Consider the following 20,870-nt stretch of genomic DNA (forward strand, 5'->3'; position numbering starts at 1 on the left):
TCTACCGATTTGAATTGGAGAGTTAACTGGGGGGCGGGTAAGTTTTTAATTTCTAACAAATTCAATCAGTTATTATTTTTATATAAAAACTTAAAAACTTAAATAGTTAAAGAAAAGTTATTTTTTTAAAAAAGTCACATTATATATACGTATATGTTTTGTTTATTTTATCCTGAATAAATTCTGTCTGTTACACAGTGTTTCAACTGAGTTACCTCCCCTTTTGCTTACGTCACGTGACCCAAATATGTCCGACCTAGCATGTAACCTTATTGGAACTGTTTTTACCCTTATTGGACTTGTCTTTTCATGAATAATTATTTTTCTACTTTATCGTTTTCCGTAATTTTTGGATATGTTACTCTTTGCGACACGATAATTACGCATGTACCATTTGTTTTACTTGAAATTCAATATTTTTTCGTTATTATAATATAGAAGCACCCAAAAATATTCCCCAAACTTAAAATGCACAAATGCTAAATGATTGATAATACGCAGGTATCTGCCCTTATCTTTGAAAACTGATCAACATATTATGTATTTTATTTCTTCTATTTTTTTTAAATCTTGAATAGTTTAACCCGGTTCTATCTATTCTAGATTAAAAAAAATGTTCGATAGATGAGCCAGGAAAACGTGCTGATAGAACCATTTGAACTTCGTTGAAAAATCCTTGAAAAAATTGTTGTTGTTGTTTGTTTGTTTGTTTGTTTGTTTTTCTGTCTTTTCAAACGACCATGAGTTCAGAAACGCGGAGGAAGTAAGGAATATGGGTTTGGTGCTTTGAGAAATAAAAAAAAAAAGAAAGAAAAATAACAGATTAACGATCTTATTTATGTGTCATCCAGAATCTGTCAACATCGTTAAGTAGATTGTTGATAAACCAGTTCCTAAAACAAAGGCGTTGATTCATACAGACAGTCAAAACGTCGCCAATGCTAGAATTTACTTTGTGGCATGGTCCCTGGCCTTGATAGCGCCATCTTTTAACGACAATAGCATCTGTGGGTATTTCCAAAAACCACATCAACAATTAATCTATATTGCCCAGAAACGTGATATTCTAGCAAAGGCTAAGGGAATACCCGCCCTCGAAAAAAAAAATCTAGTTTGAAGTCCTGATAGGCGGATAGCGAAGCACTGCAACACCTTTCCAGCAACTCCTACAACCGCGTTGGCTCCAAATGCCTTTCCGTCAGACTTTATCTGCAACGCTGAGAAAGGTACCCTGGGCAAATCTAGGTCTCTTTATCACCTGCCCAGGCCTGCATTCGGAGAGTCTATCCCAGCTTCGAACTGTATAACCACAACAGATGCTGCAGTGTATCAGATGAGATGCAGAATTTCATTGTCCTATTAGACAGAAGGATGCCATTAAAAAAATAGCAAAGGAAGAAAATGAAAGGTATCTATGCATGAGTATGCATATGAAATGTAAATAAACAAACATTAAGATAATAGAAGGGTCACCAGTTAGCAAGTGCTAACTAAAAACAAGCAGAGTTTTGTAAATGAAAAATTGAGAAGAACGAAATATCATAGCAGAACAATTTTAATAAGTAGTCGCAAGGCTTTCATAAGGTTGTATCAGCTTGATAATTTTGCATAGACTTGTTACGTTTTGGAATGTCAAACGATTTTCATTAGTTGAAAATACTTTGAGTTAACATGTTCCTGTGAAAACCAACTTGCCATAAGAAGTGAAGAGGAAAAGCGAATCCAAATAGAGCTGAGAAAGAAAGAGAGTAGTAATTAGATAATTTTGCTTTTTAGTGTTCATTTGAACTACAACTTAAGCTACTTCATTAACTCGAAGTATCAGACTTTATGACTGTGAGGGTGAAAGCTCCTCTTTTATTTTATTATTTTATTTTTTTTACTAACATATCATCGATTATCAAGGCTCAAAGGTCACTCGAGGATAAGAGTTATTGAGTTTTTTTCAGGTGGATGGTGAAATATCAAGGGGGTCCGTAATGATGCCTGCCATTGGTAAAAAATTAGTTATGCAACAGGACGGCTCAACAAGGGTTTTTTTACATTAGAATTGAAAACGGTAATATTGTATTGTAATCAACTGAGAAGGAGCCCTGTGGTATTGTGTTCCAGGGACGAGCAGTTCTAGAAAAAAAAAAAGAGAAAATTTACTCAGAGAAGTTGCATTTAGTTTTAGGTACACAGAGAGAGAAAAGGGAATTTATTGGTCAGTGAAAGAGAAGTCTTTCAAGACTGATGTAAAATTTTTTAAATTTTGTTTCAATCCAAAGTACTCTTTTTTAGGATTTTCTTTACATTAAAAACCGATCTTGTGTTATATAGCCAGTCTATGAACAATGTGTGTATATGTAATGTGTTTGTGATCGTCTCTAGTGTTGACGCATATATATATATATATATATATATATATATATATATATATATATATATATATATATATATAGAGAGAGAGAGAGAGAGAGAGAGGGGGAGACAGACAGAGAGAGAGACAGAGACAGACAGAGACAGAGATAGAGACAGAGATAGAGACGGAAAGAAATAAAAAGGAACAAACCGAGTTATGCGTTCATCAACGTTTCGTCTTTATTTCGAGAGGAAGTGACGTCATGAGGTAGTTCATTAATCCCATGGAGGGGCCTCTCCAACAATAATGTATGTGCATGTTATATATATATTTATGAAAGTGTCTCCGTGATCGTCTAGGGTGTATATACGTGTCAGTTTGTATTATTGTAATGGGTTTTTTTCTGCATGCATAGTGTATGCAGTTCACCAAATGCGGACAATAATGTACAAGGACAGTTCTTAACAAAGGAGCGAATAACATCTTTCTGTGGGGATACATCAGGCTAAAAGGGGGGGCATACCTTCTTCTGTCGGTTAGTCTTGACTGACGGTTTGTCAAAGCTGCAATGAAGATTCCTTCCATCCAAAGGAACGACAATCGACATGATACCAAATTCCATTGCGATTCAAACTAATTATTTTATTTTCCAAGATTTTTCTTTGTGATTGAAATATTTTCTCTGAATGTTTCCTATTTCATAACATCTACATTTCTATACAATAAAGCAAGAAGACCGGATGTCGTAATAATTAACAAGAAAGTAAAGTCCTGTCAAATCGTAGACCTTGCTGTTCCAGCTGACTACATGGTGAATATCAAAGAAAAGGAAAAAACGGAGCAAATACACAGAGCTAGCCAGAGAGCTGAAAGGGATATGGATGATGAAGAAAATCAGGATAATACCTATAATAGTAGGAGCACTGGGAACAATTCCGAAAAACTTTGAAAGAAGAATGGGAGAAATTGGAATCAGAGGAACGGCTGGAAAGGTACAACGAATAACAATAATGCAAACAGCTGAACTATTAAGGAAAACCCTTGAATGCGGAGACCAAGAACATTAATGCTGCATATCTATAAGTTCTCTATCCCTCCTCCACCCCTCCCATTTCCCCATCACTCCCCCCACCACCAAAAGGAGTGATACCAAATAGCTGAGAAGAGTCAAGAATGATAGAAAGACCGAGGAGAGAGCACTGACCAGATCTCCGCTGGACAAGTGCGAAGAGAACTAGGACCTTGGGGAGGATTATTGCCACTCAAATTTAAGTGGAGATGAATAGCCGCTGCCAGTGAGAAAATCAACGGTAAGCGACTGTTGCGATAATGCAAATTCATTTGCAAATGTTACCAAAAGAGGTAGAGAGTACTGGAAATCTGGGGAGACTTGTTGTCTCTCAGCTTCCAGGGAACACCACAGGTTTTCAAGGAGAGATCGATGATGACCTGTGTGAAAGCTCATTGTAAGCAAATAATAATAATAATAATAATAATAATAATAATAATAATAATAATCGCTGAGGTGATTTGAAGTTGCCTGGGAGTACTAGTGTATAACTCCTTCAACTGGATTTATATAGTGTATTTTGAAAATGAAAGCCAGAAAACATGAATTAACGAGCAAAATATATTTATAATAGCAATTTTACAAAAAATGTAAAGTATTATTTGAAAGACCAAAGTTTACTGAGAGGATTTAAAATTCTTGAATACGAGGTAGACACAAAGCGTCAAAGTTCTGTTGAAGGTATGTATGTGAGTTTACCCCACCCCGGCTTGCTGCGGTCAATATAACAGTAGGCTTAAAGGAATTTCAGCATGGGGCATTCCAGTCTTCTAGGATCGGCATTGTTGGCGTTGCAGGTGTCCGCAGCAGAACTCTCGGGTTAACCAATTCATTACGTGGTCGCAGGTCTCTGCCAAGATCAGAGATCACGCCACACCTTTGTGGAGAGGCCAGTAAATAGGAACAACAATAATTCGTTTGGTGAAATTATTTTCCAATTATTCACTATTTTCACTTGATAATCAAATGACATGATTTTTAATAAAATAAATGCGATGTTTTTTTTTTAGAGGCAAAATGCAAATGGCTTCCAAAACTCGCTTGATACGTAGATTTCATGTGCACAATACTACTTTAAATAATATTGCCATCAATAATTTATCTTCTCTTCTATATAAATAAAATAAACTCATTTTTCCTGTCTGATTTTGACCTTAATAGGATTAAAAATCAAGATATTTCATGCAAATATGATATGCACAAACGGCAGAACAATATCTGAGGTGTGTTATAGGCTTATTATTTCTCAAATTCCTCGATAATCTTGGATTTCTATACTTTTTCTGCTGAGAAGTCACGGCCAAAATCGGTTAAGATCGATGGAAGTGGTAAAATATTTTCTCTCTTATAAATTCCTCCTCCCCCTGCCACCACTTAACACCGTTTGGGGATCGTTCACAAGGAACAGTTGAGAAGAGAACACCGGTTTGGCTTCGTAGTTCTTTCATGTGAAGTTATTTAAAATCACTAAACTAAGCTGCAGTGCTCTGTGGCGTAGTGGTTAGTGTGCTGGACAATTCACATTATATTTTCACGTTCGCGCCGACCTACCGTAGTCGTTTTTTTTTTTTTTTTTCCTAAACAACTGGAATGGACTTTTCTTGGTGGCCGAACTGTTATCGTTGCAGATGTTTTTTTTTTTTTTTTTCACACTTTATTTTCCTACTTTTACTCATGACTCCGGGTTTGATCCTTCCTACTTACCTACCATAACATTTTTTAAAACTCCCCCCTCCGTCCCGGAAACAAACACTCGGGCAACGCCGGGTACCCCCGCTAGTCTATATAAATAAAATAAACTCATTTTTCCTGTCTGATTTTGACCTTAATAGGATTAAAAATCAAGATATTTCATGCAAATATGATATGCACAAACGGCAGAACAATATCTGAGGTGTGTTATAGGCTTATTATTTCTCAAATTCCTCGATAATCTTGGATTTCTATACTTTTTCTGCTGAGAAGTCACGGCCAAAATCGGTTAAGATCGATGGAAGTGGTAAAATATTTTCTCTCTTATAAATTCCTCCTCCCCCTGCCACCACTTAACACCGTTTGGGGATCGTTCACAAGGAACAGTTGAGAAGAGAACACCGGTTTGGCTTCGTAGTTCTTTCATGTGAAGTTATTTAAAATCACTAAACTAAGCTGCAGTGCTCTGTGGCGTAGTGGTTAGTGTGCTGGACAATTCACATTATATTTTCACGTTCGCGCCGACCTACCGTAGTCGTTTTTTTTTTTTTTTCCTAAACAACTGGAATGGACTTTTCTTGGTGGCCGAACTGTTATCGTTGCAGATGTTTTTTTTTTCACACTTTATTTTCCTACTTTTACTCATGACTCCGGGTTTGATCCTTCCTACTTACCTACCATAACATTTTTTAAAACTCCCCCCTCCGTCCCGGAAACAAACACTCGGGCAACGCCGGGTACCCCCGCTAGTTGGAAATAAAAAATAAAATAAAATATAATAATTGTGTATGTGAATAAATTTAGAATTAGCGACGTTAATCCCAAAAATATACCCGGGCATTTTGTAGTATAGACAACAAAACGAACACGTGGTCAACAAACAAATATATAACAAATAAATGTTACCAAAGGCAAAATAAGTTACTTTTCTACATACTTGGATAAATTGTGTGTGGGGGGGGTTAACTTATTTTAAAGCGTTTATTTACTTCGAAACACAAGTAGTGCCGAGTTTTAAATTAGAATAAGAACAAAATGGCTAACACGAGACGGTAATCGGTGAAATCCTGATACCCGCCTACCCCCCCCCAAAAAAAAATGACCGCTTCATATCTGCCATTTTGTTCTTGGTCTAACTTAACGCTCGTGTGAACTACTTGTTCTTCAAAACAAATAAACAATTTAAAATAAGTTAAACCACACAGAAAAAAAAAAAAAACTTATCCAGGCAGGTAGAAAAGTAACTTATCTTACCTTTTGTAACATTTATTGTTTATATATTTGTTTTTAGATCATTTTTTTCGTTTTGTTATCGATAAACTAAGCAATTAGATATTCGCGTGAATCTGCATATTGACATTCTCAAGCCATTTCGTGTTTTGAACGCCATTACACATCATAAGAAATAAATGGTGTTTGTTCATTTGTGGCCTCGCCCAATAACGTTCTATACTTTTTATTTATTTCAATTTATTTTCGCTCAAATCGTTTGATAAAAAATATCATGTTTAAATATAATAAAATAAAAATAACTGATATTCTGATATTCATTATTCCTGTGAAAATATATCCCTAAATAATAATAATAATAATAATAATAATAAAATCTTTTTCACCCCAAACAAGGTATATTGTTAGTTGGAACGTAAGGGGTTACTATTTGGGATCGTATGTAAGGGGACTGTGGCCAGTTGAGCGGCAAGATGTCTGTTCACGTTACAATTAAAATTCTGCAGGTTAACAAATTCAGCTAAGCAGGAAACAGTGAGGGGATTCCAAAGGCTAGCAGTCTGAGAGCAGAAACTATTAGAGTAGAAGGCTTTCCAGCATCTAGGGACCTGCACAGTAAAGGGGTGGGATTTTGCTGCTTGTCAGATTGTTCAAGGGGATGTACGTTGAGGAGATTTAAGTGCTATAAGTTCATCAGAGCACGTTCCGTTGCACAGGGATGTAGCATTGTGGCGATGAGACAGAGGTTGGAGCCTGGACGATTGAACGGGACGTGTTAAATTTGAGACTCCTTTTTGGACTCTGTACAAGAAAGCGATACTAGTGATAAACGCGGCAGTCTAGATGTGACAAAAAATACTCTATGTATGGGCGAATGGTGGCTTTTTAAAGGTAGATATTTACTTGCTGCCCACCACAACAAGATGTGACACAAGGTCAGAAGGTGGGGTGTTCAAGCTAGTGCCCCTAAAAGAAGGGTACTCAAGCATAAGAAAAATTGCCTGAGCATCCCTGGCGGCATTCACGGGTCGGGGCGTTTCAGACAACAAGCAATAAATTTGACCCACCCAAAAGCCGGATGACAAGTCCTGGAAGGGTTGACCTCCAAGGTTATACCCAGGTGGCGTACCTCAGTTTGATAGGTATTGGGCCACATAAATGGCCCATTACCTGTCAGATTGATTGTCAAGAACATTCTTGACTGGTACTTTCTATCCAGGTTTCCAAGCAACCGAAGCAGCAAGGAGACCCATCCTCGTCAATACAATGGGCATATTGTAAAGGTTGGTTGGTTGGTTGTTTTTGTTTTACGGCATATCAACCCTTTTCGGGTTATTTAATGCCGAATCCAAAGATTTTGAAGAAAAATCTTTTTTAATAGAATATATTTGTTGTTTTCACGTCGGTTTCTATTTAACCCATAGTTGGGACCCAAACAGGTACTACCACTCCGGGTCAGAGTGGACCTGGGAGCAATGGTAATTAAAGGGTAGCTCCACACTCCCCAAAGCCCACAAGCTGGGGCCTCACCACTGGATATAGTTTAAGGTCATATCCAGGACTCCCATTGAGGGACTTTTACCCTCTGCAGGGGGGCAGTCGGCGTATTCTAATGCCCCACCGACAGGGCCTATTGTAAAGGTATATTGGATTCAAATCTGTATGAGGTCTACTTAAAAGGAGACCCTGGTCACTCAGCATATGCAATACATAGTAAGAACTTTATTGTTTTTTATCAATGTTGAAAAAAAATCAAAGCTTTTTCTTTTTTTTTACAAAGGAGTCACCATTTATGAAGGCCGGAGGCCACTCGAGGATAAGGGCTAAAAAGTGTACACTATTCAATGTGATTATAGCGTAGTAAACATAAGTAGTGTAAATTTGGTAAATTGAATCACTTAAGGGGACGGCTTATCAAGAATTTTTTTTACGTTGGACTTGAAGACAACCAAATTGTAGTCAGCTAAAAAGCAGGAAAACGGAAGAGAGTTCCACAGGCGTGCAGTTCTAAGAAAGAAGCTTTGTTCATGGAATCTACGTTTAGGTGTAGGTACAGTTACAGAGTGGGGCAAATTATTAATAGTGTTTTTTTTTTTTTTTTTTTTTTACACAGTGATCACCACTTATCAAGGCCCGGAAGCCACTCAGGGATAAGGGTTATTGCAAGTACGTACATTACATTAGTGTGGAGATTTGATGAAGTGTTTACTTAAGTGGGCGGTTCATTAGGAATTTGTTAACGTTGGACTTGAACACATCCAAGTTGTAGTCAGGTGGGAAGCAGGCAGACGGAACAGAGTTCCACAGGCGTGCAGTTCTAAGAAAGAAGCTTTGTTCATGGAATCCACGTTTTGATTTAGGCACAGATAAAGAGTGGGGGAAATTTTTCACAGTGGATTCGGCTAGACGGGTGTTTTTCGTGAAAGATTGGCGAGGGGGGAGGACCAAAAATTGGAGTTCAGGCGAGCACCTGCCATGGAAATAACGATAAAACAAGGATAGGCTCGCAACGTCTCTTCTGTGGGAGAGAGGTTGCAGCGTAGAGAAAAGGGCATCCCCCACTAAGCCACGAAGTCTATTTTGTACTCTGTCAAGGCAGCTAGATAAGTGTTTTTCGTAAAAGTTTTTCTTTTTATACTGATTGAGTCCTATGCTGTATGGAAAACTATACTAAATCAACTACTAATATACATGCAAGTGTATCTTACAAGGATTGTTCCAAAAGTAAGGCCTCGTATTCTTTAACTAAAAAACTAAAACGTTGAAGACCTACAAAGACAGGAGTGGTACCATTAGAACGAGCGATTTTTTATACTCCAGAATTTATATTTTTGTGTAGTCACCACCATTGTCAATGCACTTTTGCCAGCGATGAACGATGCCTCGATCGTAAAAGGTTTGTCACTCACATTTTTGTCTCCACTCTCGTTTTAAATCTTATGTTTTTCCTAACATTATCAAAAAAAAAAAAATGGAAATGGAAGTCAGTTGACTGCCTTTGATTCTACTATGGCCGCTAATACCCATTCCACCCTTCATCGACAATAAAAAATAGTCCCAAAAGTGGAGTGTTTTATTAACCCTAAAAAAAGCCCCTGGGGCACACCCAAGGGTTATCGCAAAGTATAGACAAACAAAATTATATAAAAATCAGTTAGTTACAACTTTTCAGAAAGTTTTATAAAAATCCAAGGCATTCATTTTTTTTAAAGCACAAAAGTGTCAATTTTAGACATTTTAACCCGAAAGGAACCCCTAGGTGGGGGTTGGGGGGCGGATAATTCATTCTGTTACTTTTTTACTCATATCATGTTTAATGTTTGTGCAAAATTTTAAAACATTCCAAGGCGTAGTTATTGAGAAAAGTGCGGACAGACGAACGGACGAACGGACCAAAATATAATAATTCATTTACAGTAGAACCTCTAGATACGAAACTAATTGTTTCTGTCTTAACTTTTGTATCTTGAAATTTTCGTATCCAGAAAGGCGTTCTGCACGTAAATCGCTTAGTCCGTCCAAAGTCACATGAAAACGCTCATTCAATTTTATACGGATACCCCCACACACACACATACACAAATAAAAGAAAGAAAAAACAATTGAGGGATATGAAATTCTTTTAATCGTTATTCCAATCATAACCTTACGATAAGGTCATGTTGCAGAAGAGGGTGGGGAGTCGAAAGGCGGGAAGGTGCCAATCGACCGTACAACTAATAAAGTAGACACAAGACAAAGAGGTAACGGCAATAGCAAAGAAGAATGTCACAGATGCTTTGTTTAAGACGATAGGACATCGTGTTTATTGTTTACCAAGAAAAAGGTAAAATGTTTGGAGCGGGAACGAGAATCTCACGAGGTTGAGATTCTTGCGTCCTTGAAAACAGAACTGGTAGCTGAACATTAGTGGGAACCGGAACGGGTGGCTGGATGTTAGTGAGCTCTGGAAGCTGGTAGCCGGAAGCCAAAGTCCGCAGGAGCTGATGGCTGGAGCCAAAGGAGAGAGCTGAGGTCGCTGCAGGAGTGAGCTGGAGTCGTTGGAAGTTGCAGGAGTGAGCCAGAAGCTGGAGGAGTAAGCTGGAGAGCCGCTGGAGAGCCGCTGGAGAAGCGGCAGAAATCAGCTAAAGCCGTTGGAAGTGAGCCTGAGTTGAAGCAGGTTCAGGAACTGGAGTGGCATGCTGTGTGTGTGTGGGGGTGTTACCAGGAAGCAAGCAGTGGTAGAGTGAAGAGCGTATTGCATTCTAGTAGTTTGTGAATCGCATAACTAATTTGTTGAGTAGCCCTGAAAAGATCTGTTTGGGTACTGTACTTCTGGCCCTTGTCCCCATAGCAACTGGGAACGCTGGCTTATTCAGGATGGGAGTGCCCAAGGATTTGCTGTGAAAGCCGTTGACTTTATCGGAGAACCATTTGTGCAACAGGCTCCACTGCCAATGATGTTATCGCTAAAACAACGAATGATTATCATTAATTTTCTTACAGGCAGAAATGTATGTGGCGTTTATTGCCAGTATTTAATTAAATCAATGTCTAAAAATTTGTTTTAAAAAGTTTGTTATTTTGTTTCGACGCGAAAAATTGAGTTTTGTGCTTTTTTTTCTTTGTTGTTGAAGAAAAGGTTGTTGCTATTTTTAGTACGTGTGGTCGTGCCGTGTTTCCGCGAGTGTCATGTTTCAGCCGACGGCGTGTTTCTCTTTACAACGTGGAAATGGTTAGCTAGCATTCTGCTGCGACAGTCACGATCTCAATCAAGTCTACGACCATGCAGGCACGCGGAAGAAAAAGGATTCAAAGTGAAACGGATTATTTACTTTCTTACAGCTACGAGGGGCGTGCAATAAGGAATGCCCCTGACCCACTTCCCATAGCAGTAGAGCAACGAAACTTGGCACAGTTATTAGTCTTTCTCTACATAGGAACCACCCAGAGTTATGCATTTATCCCATCGTTTGATGCAGCTCTGGAGACCGTTTTTGTAGAACACCCCAGGTTGGTCCTCCAACCACAAAGTGACTTCAGAAATCAAGGCTGCATCATCTGGGAAACGCTTTCCTTTCAAAAACAACTTCATGGCTGGGAAGAGGTGAAAGTCAGAGGGCTCAAGGTCAGGAGAGTAGGGAGGATGGGGGAGGATTTCATAACCACACGCCCGTGCTTCTGATCTGGCGACATGCGAGTTGTGCACCGGAACGTTGTCCTGCAGGAGGAGGGTATCTTTGCTGATCTTGATTTTGATAGCGACCCTTAATTTCCTCAAAAGTGAAGCATAATAGGCTCCTGTAATTGTGGTACCCTTTGACAGGAAATCTGTCATCACTACTCTGTCCTGGTCCCAGAAGACTGTGAGCATGACCTATCCAGCAGAGGGCTGCACCCTTGCCTTCTTTGGAGGTGATGAGTCCAGGTGCTTCCACTGCATTGATTGGGCTTTGATCTCTGGATCATAGTGATGGACTCAGGTTTCATCCTGTATAATCAGTCTTTTGAAAAACATTTACTCATCTTCTTGGCACCTCTCCAAATTCATCCTCGAGCACTTGACGTGTTCTCGCTTCTGGAATGGTGTGAGCAACCTGGGAATCCATCTGGCAGACACCTTATGCATATGCAAATGGTCATGAATGATAGTTTTCACAGACCCTGTACTAATCTTGACATCTTGGGCTATTTGGCGAATAGTAATGCGCCGATCTTCCAAAATGACAGCCTCAACTTGACGGGCAGATGCTTCATCAATGCCAGAAGGGGGCGACCAGGTCTGAGAGCTGTTTCCACAGACTTCCGGTCATGTTTGAATTCACGATGCCAGCGTTTTACAAGGTCATATGATGGGGCATTACCACCATAAGTTTCTTTCATTTCATCAAAAGTCTCCTGTGGTGTGCGTCCTTTCAAATACAAAACCCGGATCACTGCTCGACATTCAACAGGATCCATTTCATACCTGACTTAGTTCAAACACCTGTAAAACAGAAACCACAATTAGTTCAGAGCTAGATCAGACAACTGGTCAGGGCATTGCTTATTGCACGCCCCTCGTAATTTACAAAACATTCCAAGGGTTCAGAGGGTGTACGATAAAAATTAAAACAGAAAATCCTTCTGTGGTGTAGTGGGGGTTCATATTAAAGGAGATATGACGGGGAGTTCATATTGGGCCAATACATATAACGGATATAACGATAGTGATGAGAGAAGGAGAGGAGACATTTATACATATACAATTCTGTTTTGAGATGCTTGGGACTTCATATATATATATATATATATATATATATATATATATATATATATATACTGAGGGTGATAGGGTGATAGATGCACAGTTCTTATATTTCTTATAACACATATAGAGAGGAGGAGAGATACATATTCTTGGGAGAGTTACGCAATGTTCACAGTAAGATGTTTAACATATTACCTTTTGGGTGTTGAAAGATGACACATGATAACAGTTTTACAAAAACACAAAGATGATTCTTTATTCATTGGACCGGTCGAATGCTGATGACGTCAGGAATTCACTTGTATCTACATGGTTTAATATTCTACCCTTCGCTTCCAAAGGGGACCCTCCTCTGACCATGTCAACTCTTGGCCGATCAACTCTCTCCAACCGACTCTGCTGACTGTCCTGACCTTATCTGACTAACTCTCGCTCCTATATTTAGAATCCCCCTTTGCTATGACGTCAGAAGTGTTTTTCCAAAACGTGACCAATTCACGTGGCTCTGCACACGTTTTTCCAAACACGCTTCTGCAAACAAAGAATCCTCTCCTAACCTGTTTTTTAACCTAACCAATTTTTTAACAATGTATTTTTAATTTGTATTGTTCATTCTTTCTAGCTGACATTTTTAATATTCAGTTTTGTAAAAGAATGAACAATCAATTCTTTTTACGATATAAACAATATCTTAACTATTTATAATAGAATTTAACAATAGACCTTTTTAACATTCCGATTTCTAACATTCTATTTCTTAACCTTGCTTACAAGGTTCGAGTCTCGGCTTATCCTAATCTAATTTTCATCTATCTAATGTTCTTCTTATTTACATGGAAAGGGGACAGCCCTTTTCCTGTAACCCTTCTTCAATCTATAATCTTCAAATGTTTTTGCGAATATAATACTTAAGTCTGTAATCTATTATAATCGTCCGAAAAAAAACTTTAAAAAAAGGTGAAAAACACGCATTTTTAGGGGTGAGCACTCTCGTACAGGTTCGCCACAAGCTTTCTTGCCATTTACAATAATTTCAGAGAGTCTACGATAAAAATTAAAACATCCTCCTTCAATCTATATTCTTTAAATGTGTTAAAAATTGTAATGCATGTATTAATTTTTAAATTTAAAAAAATAATTTATAAAATGGGAGGAGTGGGTGTAAGTAGAAAAAATAAATTCAAGCCAAAGAAAAAAATGTTACGACCTCAATCAAATCTATGAGCACGTAGGAGCGTAGAAAAAAAAAAGAATTCAAAATGAAATGGATTATTTACTTTCTTACAGCTAATTTGCAATTCATAAAAAAAAATAGTAACAAACTCGGCGGACCTGTACAAAAGTGCCTACTCCCTAAAAATACGTATTTTACATATTATATCATAGATTACATACTTAAATATAATATTAGTAGAAAAATAAATTGAAAACCATTTTTAACGACTTTTAAGAAGGGGGTTCACTGTCTCATAACGTTCTACATCATTTCTACCTGACTTACTATTCATTTCTTTACCGACGTGTCACGTGACTAGAACGTTATATAACGAAAAAGTGAACTCCCTTCTTAAAAGTCATCAATTTTTTTTTTATAATTTTTTTTTCTGTTAATATAATACTTAAGTCTGTAACCTATGATAATTGTCGGAAATTTTTTTTTTTGAAAAGGTGTAAAATACGCATTTTTATGGGGTGGCACTCTCGTACAGGTTCACCACAAGCTTTCTTGCCACTTACAAAAATGTCAGAGAATGTACGATAAAAATTAAAACAGAAAACCCTTCTTCAATCTATATTCTTTAAATGTGTTAAAAATTGCAATGCATGCATTAATTTTTCAATCTATAAAATAATTTTTATTTATGCATGGGAGGGGGTAAGTAGCAAAATAAATTCACGTAAAAAAAAAAGAAAGAAAAAAAAAAAACTGTTTTCCAGATAAAAATGAACAAAAATATTTCCAGAAAATTACGAAAAATATTTTAACAATCGAATAAACCCCAATTTTAACAAGATTTTCGGAGAATCAGATGTCTGAAAAAATAGTAAGAGCAGGATCTTTCTATCACTCGCATCTTTTATATCCTGAAAAATTTTTTCGTATGCAGGGACAAAAAAAAAAAAAAATATCACATCACGTTTCGTAAACTGAAAAATTCGTAAGCTGAAAATGTTGTAAGTCGAAAATTTTGTGAGCACAATCTTTCGTATCTAGAGGTTCCACTGTATTAAAAAAAGTATCCTGTATCGTGTTATCTGGTTTCTTAAGAAATTTTCAAAGTTTATAACTTAATAACTTCTTTCCTTTTATTGTTAGCCTATGGAATTCTCTCCCTATTCACTGTTTACTGAAATTAAAATGTAATGTGAACAAACATCTGGATGCGCAACTTCTCACTTAGGATGTCCTTATAGGTATGTCCTCTGAGTCACAGTAGATCTTTGTATCTCATTGGTAATGTGTCTTGTTTGGGATGATTTATAGTAAAAAAGAAAAACGTCTTTTATTGTCTAAAAAAATTCTTTAGCTATTGTATTTTTGTAGATTAATAATAAAAAGAGGTTGCAGCAGATGGGCACGAGGGAGGGGTAGTGTGCTTTAACAAAGGCGAAAACACTTCTGTATTTAATGCTTGTACCAAGGAATTTCTGTGAACGTTTATCATTCTCTAGATGATTAATTCATTTCTAGTGGGAAAATTTTGTCACGAAGTCATAATATAAACGTGTCAGCTAAAAAAAAAAAAAAAAAAAAATTGAAACAAAGGAACCCAAGATTAAAAAGAAATCGCAATATACAGTCGGCACACCCATTGTGCGCCCTCATTTCTCGTTTTCTACTTTTTAAATCAAAGTGACGTGCTGCTTTATGAATTCAAATGAAACACACTTTTATAAATAAGTATTTGATCTAGCATAGACTAGCAGGGAAACCCGGCGTTGCCCAGGATTGAATGAAGATGAACGAATGTTCTACACTTCCAAAACGGTTATTGCCATCAAAATCGGTGAAATCATCCATTTTTCACTCAAATCGATTCATTGCCTGCTCAAGTTGGGGACCCATCACGGTGCACTGGAAGGAAGCTTCATATGCCTCCTCGAAGTGATTTAGTCTAAAACGCATTGTAGTCTTATTATTTTTAAAATACAAAAGTCAAGTATCATGCTTCAATTATGCCCTAGACGGAAACATCCATTTCGAACGCGCCACCGTCATATCAAAGAACCTACTGTTGGTTTGCTATGTCGGGCCTTTCGGCTCATGTGGTAATAAATCTTCTCAAATGCACTTGTCGTATTAGGCTGTGTAAGGTGTTAACTTTGGTCAAAATCGCCTGTTCCTTCATTAATCGGATTATTTCGAATGTCGTTTATCGATACCTATCGGAGACATTCTGACACGAAAGAGAGTAATATATCTAGGCAGAAGAATCCTCTTTAAAACCTTCTGGCAGCAAAAGGTAACTTCTTATGAAATACTAGCGGACCGTCCGGCGATACCTGGTCGTAAAATACGCTTAAATATGATATTTTAATTTATGTTGGTTTCATATTTATTATTATAAAACGCATTCTCTTGTGCACTTTATTTAGAAAGCCATTCTTGACATGAAGAGAGGGGAGTAACTATTCTGTACTTTCACCTAACAATTTAATAAAAATAAAAAAAAGATATCGTAAAACTTTAATTTAACTTGAAAATACTACTTAAAAATAGCGCGGTTCCATAAGTGCACAAGCACCCGCATTCTTTATTGATTATTATATTGTACCTAATATATAGTAGTGATTTAATATATATATATATATATATATATATATATATATATATATATATATATAGATAGATAGATAGATAGATATAAATTGGGTGCCATCGGCTAGAATTGAAACCAAAACATATAACGCCAAGCTTTAGCCGTTACTGTTTGAGCTATCGTCATCTGAATAAATAGTTAAAAATAAATCGACTTTAACATATAAATGTATATTTGCGCATGCGGACAAATAATACTTCGTCGAATTATGTTGGCCGTATTCCATTTTTTTTTTTTTTTTTTTTTTTCAATTTTGACTTCTTATTTTTACTGGCCAGGAAACCACGGGCCACAAAAAAAAAAAAAATGCAATCATTTGACCCAGAGACAGACAAACAGACGTAGTGACTTTTATAAATTAGATTTCTCTAGCCAAAGGTACCATGAGTCTGAAATTTTAATTTGTCAACATGGTTATCTCTGGCGTGATTCCCAGGTTATAAATCCAACTGAAAGAATGCTAATTTTTGTTTAGAATGTTAGTTTTTTTTTGTTTTTTTTTTTTGTTAACAGGGGGTTTTAGTCTCCTGTTAACAAAAAAGCAACATCTTTTGAAATATTTCTCTGAATAAAGATACCATGAATTAAATTTTTTTTAGATTTCTTTGTATGAATAATTAAACTATTCGGCGTACTCTGCCCTCCTTCCTCTAACACATTCATCCATTTTTCTGTCGCTAGGTTTTCTAACTTCATCGTCAGCTTAAGCAAAAATACTTTTTTGGTCCCCCGTGTAAATTCACCCTTGTCCGTTTGTCTGTCTGTACTTTTCTCAATAATTACGCCTTGGAATTTTTTTTTAAATTTTGCACAAACATTAAACATGATATGGGTAAAAAAAGTAACAGAACGGATTTTCCGGGAAAAAATCTGGTTGTCCCCCTAGGCGTGCCTTTCGGGTTAAAATGGTTAAAATTGACACTTTTGTTCTTATTAACAAAAAATTAATGCCTTGGATTTTTATAAAACTTTCTGGAAAATTGTAACTAATTGATTTCTATATCATTTTGTTTGTCTATACTTCGCGATAACTCTTGGGTGTGCTCCAGGGGCTCTTTTAGGACTAATAAAAACACTCCATTTGGGGGGATATTTTAATATATTTGTTCAAAATTTTCTATGTATGTCTATGTAGCAGTTTTGCATGGTGCAGAACTCAAATTTATATATGTTAAGGCCTTGGGACTTTTGGGGCTAAATGCGTTCGGAGAGATGGACAGTCATTTCTTTTTTTGCATGGTGCACAACTCAAATTTACATATGTTATGGCTTAAAACTGCACCGTTTGTTCATTTTCACCAGGATTTGACGCCCCCTAACGACTTTTGGGGCTAAATGGGGGGGCAAATGCTGAACTTAGTCATTTTTTATGCCACGTTCACTGTGCACTCACGGAGGACCATGCATGTTTCACTTTTTCTTTTTTTTAATTTTTGTACTAGCAAGGAGACGCGACGTTTCTCAGGATTGAAAGAAGGTCAACAAATGTTCTACACTTTCAATACGTTTTATTGTCATCGAAATCGCCAATTAAATCGATTAATTGCCAGTTCTTGTCAAGATATCACCGCGGTGCACCATGGGAAAACTCATATGCCTTCCCACAGGGACTTAATCTATAATACATTGTAGAGAATCTACTGTTGAGCTTATGAAATTATTTTATATAATCACTTTTGAATTAAAGTTTAAAATGCAAAAGTCAAGTATCATGGTTCTGTAATGTGATCGTTACATGTTAACACTCGGGACCCACACGTTGTATGCCGACAGTCACAAGGAAACAAAGACAAAGAAAATTTCACTTTTCTTTCAACACACATTTATTTACAGGTAATTTCTCTCGTTCAAAAGACTTCTCATACTCCAATATGTTTAACAAGACCCTGTCGTGTTGAACATGTAGTACTCTGTATTTGTCCAGCCATGTTCAGGACACGTCTATCTCCGTCTTTCTCGACCACGTTTTTTCTTTTTTATATAATCATTTTGTTTTCTTATTCTTCGCTGTGACGTCACTTCGAACACCATTCGGTCACTTACATACAGCTGCTGCTGCTGTTATCATATGCGCGTCCGCGTTCTGTTACAGTTCAATTGTGTTCTTAAAGTTTCAAATACAAAAGTCAAGTATCATGATTCAATTGTGCTCTAAACAAAAACATTCATTTCAAACGCACCCTGTCTTGTCAAAAAACTTACTACTGTTGATTTTATAAACTGTGTCATTCTGCTTGTGCGGTGCTAAAACTTCTCAATTGCACTTGTGATGCTAAGCTGCATAAGAGTACACTTTAATCAAAATCGGAGTGTTCCTTCTTTAATCAGATTGTTTCGATTATCGATTTTCGATACTTATCGGAGGTATTCTGATACAAAATCGACCTGAGAACACTCCCAGACCCATTGAGTACATTTACGACAAAAACGAAAGGCTTTATTCAATAAAGTTACCTAAACCGTTTGGTATAGGTGGGAGAATGTTTGAGTAAAGAAAAGTAGAAGTTCTTTTGGTTGTCGAAAGTTTGTCAACAGTTATCTGCAGCCAAAGATAGTCGATGCTGAACGTCTAGTGGGCGGGGACAAAAGAAAAAGAAAGAGAGCGAGGGAGAGAGAGAGAGAGAGAGAGAAAGAGAGAGAGGGAGAGAGAGAGAGAGAGAGAGAGAAAGAGAGAGAGGGGGGGAGAGGAGGCCTTGTCTCGTTGTTTTTAAGTTTCTCTCTGGTGACCTATCATGATTTCCAAAAGAGCTGAAGTAGTTCTTTAGTTGACATATAATATTAATACGCTCTGCAAGCTCATTGGTCAGTGTGTAATCAAATTGCTTTGGATGAATAGTATGTAAAAGTTAGAAAAATATTCATTTTTTGACCATAAATTGGTGCAGATTTCCTCAGTGCGTCCGTTTTCTTTTCTTTTTTCTTTTTTTAGTCATTTTATGTACTAAAGGGAAGTAACTCTGATTTACTTAATTTTTGCCGAATCATTGCTCGAGGAATCTATAGAAAGAAGAGTTTTCTGTGTGTATGTGTGTGCATGTCCAAAGAGAGGAATGTTCTGAGCGGAGCAGAAAGATGGAACTTGAGAGAGGGGGGGGGTGAGGGTTAAAGAGAGAAAGATAGAGAGACGGATAGAGAGAGGTAAAGAGATAGAATTTTTAATAACAAAAAAAAATATGTTACACTTTTACCCCTGTCAACGCTAGGTAGCTCTGCTAGTTTCTATATAAAGGTGCCGATCTCCCTCTGCTGTTGACTGGAATAGCGTAATCACAGAGGGTAAATACAAAACAATGTTTTTGTACTTGCTTAAAGAACAGGAATTTTACTTTAAAGTAATTTGTCTTGCTCAATATTTCACGTTTTCGTCGTATATACAAAAAGCCATATGGTTTTTCACCCGCTTTTTTATTACAAGTCACCCCTTATCAAGTCACACGGGCCACTAAAGGTTGTTGAGTTTGACAGGTGGACGGTGGAAACCCGAGGGGGATAAGAGAAGGATCTACAAGAATTTATTTCCATTAGACATGAGAACAGCAATGTTACAGTTGGCCGGGAAGCAACCCAATGATAGAGTGTGCACAAACGTGCAGTTCTTGGAAATAAACGTTGCTCATGGACGTTCGAATTGATTCTAGTTACACAAATTGATTCTAGTTACATGAATTTATTAACAATGGTTATAGATAGATGAGTTTTTGCTGTGAATGTTTTATAAGGGGGGGAGCATAGATTGCAGCCCAGTTGAGCACCTACACTGAAGAATAATGATATCATAGATATACATACCCTCGACAAATCTGCTTAGCAACAAAATTATACCCCTTCACTGTGGAGGTCCCTAAATGTCGGAAAGCCTTTTACTTACTTACTTTTACTAGTTTCTTCCCTCGGACTGCTAGACTTTGGAATTCCGTTCCTGTTACCTGCTTCTCTGACTATACTGACGTGCAGAAGTTTAAATGTAATGTAAACCGACATCTCGCTCATCTCTCCTATAAACATGTAGCGATATGCATTGTTTGGGATAAACATGAGTTAAAAAAAAAAAAAGAAAAAGAAAAAAAAAAGAAAAAGAAAAAAAAAAGAAAAAGAAAAAGAAAGAAAGACTAGCAATGTCTCTTCTGCGAGAAAGAGGCAGTAGAGTGGAGAGGACGACATCATCCACTAGATTTCGAAGTCAGTCAAGTCAGGAAAAGGGTATTCTGAACAGCACCTCCCCAGATGTGGCAACAGTACTCCATTTTAAAACACACCTCTCTTATACAGGCAAAGGCTTTCTTTAGAAATAAGATACTTTTTGAAGCGGTAGAAGGATCCAACCATTCCTCCAACTCGGCCTGGGATTTTTATTCTCGGTCCCCCAAATCAACAGAGATTAGACTATTCCTGTAATCATAATGGTAAAAGGTTAATCCTCCCAGCCTTTGCCTTCTCTCTTTGAGAAAAGGTTAGTGTGCTGCTAATCGCCTTAGGAGCCTTTAC

This window comes from Euprymna scolopes, chromosome 18 (assembly GCF_053919585.1).
Source record: "Euprymna scolopes isolate OS-2025 chromosome 18, ASM5391958v1, whole genome shotgun sequence".
Taxonomy (NCBI): Eukaryota; Metazoa; Mollusca; class Cephalopoda; order Sepiida; family Sepiolidae; genus Euprymna; species Euprymna scolopes.